Below are 2,025 nucleotides of genomic sequence, written 5' to 3' on the forward strand. Positions count from 1 at the left end.
TAAATAGAGTGAAAATGTCTAATACCACTTTTTCTTCCGACAAATAGTCAGCGAAATATCACAAGTTAAATGTTGAAAAATGTTACCCAGTTTTACTCAAGTATCTCAAGAAATATTAGGCAAATATGGAAATGTTTTAGACAAAAGTTGTTCAATTTAATTGGTGAAAAAAGACGGAGTAATAAAAAGTTGGGATTTCATTATAAGATTTTTATGTTGATTTTGACTAGACTTTTTGAGGTTATCCCAAGGTCAAATTCAATAGTGTGAGCAAATACACTCAAACGCAAAAAACCCGGTACACTAAAAATTTGGGAAAAAATTACAAAATTTCAAATGATCATAACTTGGTAAATAATGAAGATACAAATATGCGCAGAAATGCAAAATGAGGCTTGAAACGTCCTCTTTAAGAATATCTGAATGGCAATTATGCTCGGCCATTTTTTTCAAAATGGCGGATGATAAAGTGAAAGGATGCAAAATTGATAATCACAGGTCCGTGTTTGCGATGGTGCATGGTGTGCATCAGGTATCGCAGCGTAATGGGACCAAATGCACATGAAAGTATAGAGTGTTATCTTTAAAATGCTACTTTACCGAGCTCGATGTGATCATTTTTCACTGAGTTGTTCCAAATTTTGCTAAAAATGCGGTTTTCTTGTTAAATTTGCATAATTCAGTGAATAAGTATCGCATCAAGCTCTATAACGAAGTATTTTAAAGAAACCATTCTATACTTTTAGGTACTTTTCGTCCCATTGAGCTGCGACACTTACTTTGCTCTATGCGCCGTCACACGCTCGAACCCTTTTTTAGCAACTTTTCATGTTCTTTTTATCACCCGCCGTTTTGAAAAAATATCGTTGCGCACAATTTCGATAGATCTTTCGAAAAGTACGGTTTCAAAGCTTTCAAACCGTTTTTGAAATTTGCTGCTATGATATTTAGGTGTCGATATATTCAATTTAGAATTTGCAACAAATGTCGATTCAGCGAGGCTTAAGAGGCTAAGAGGTTCTGCGATTCGTTTGGCTCTTTCATAATTTCAATAGCTGTGTTCATGTTTCTCTATATAATAATTTACATTACCTGCACAATATATGCAATGATTTGCATTTATTATTTTGAAAGCCAGGGAAATGAAAGTAAAATTCAATTTAGGTTCTTCATTTTGCGTAATCGATATTACGTAATAAAGATGAATTGCGTTTTAAGATACCGCTGTCATTAGCTCAAATTATGGTTGTAAGTCTTCCCAATATAAACCGCATGGAGTTTTACTGGTAGGAAAAGACCCATTGTATGTAGTGTGTGTGTGTATTTGTATACCACAAGGATAAGGACCCCGTGGTTCGTCAGCTTCACAGTATTTCAAGATTTCACACCCTCCTTGTGGTGTGTGTGTGTGTGGTGTTACAGCAGAGATAAGGACCCCGCAGTTCGTCACTCCTGCAGTAATTAATGACTCCAAACCCTCTCTGCTGTGTGTGTGGTGTGTGTGTACTAATAGTGGGTATGACTGCCACGTGCGCGTATTACCTCATTCATACGATCAGGCATACTCCTTATTAGTCTTTTAATTTCATCCTGCGTAATTGTATTCCATTCGTTTTCGAGAATTATTCGCAGTTCTCGCAGTGACTGAGGAGCAGGTACGTGATTTCGTACTTTCCTGCCGAGGTTGTCCCATAAGTGTTCGATTGGATTTAAATCTGGACTATTTGCTGGCCAATCGAGTCGATTTATGCCAACTTCATCGAAGAAATCCAGCACTCTTCTCGCAGTGTGTGGTCGAGCATTGTCTTGCATAAACAAGAAGTTCTCTCCGATGAAGGGTGCGTACGGAACAACATACGGAATGAGTATGTCTTCCACGTATACATCTGCGTTCATATTCTTGTCAAAAAAATGCAGATCTGTATGAGCATTAGCTGAAATTCCTGCCCAAATAATTACAAAGCCTCCATTGTAGCTATGCCTCTCACTTACCGTACAGTCTGCAAATCGTTCTCCACTACGACG

Source organism: Harpegnathos saltator, unplaced genomic scaffold (assembly GCF_003227715.2).
Source record: "Harpegnathos saltator strain DR-91 unplaced genomic scaffold, Hsal_v8.6 scaffold271, whole genome shotgun sequence".
Classification (NCBI taxonomy): domain Eukaryota; kingdom Metazoa; phylum Arthropoda; class Insecta; order Hymenoptera; family Formicidae; genus Harpegnathos; species Harpegnathos saltator.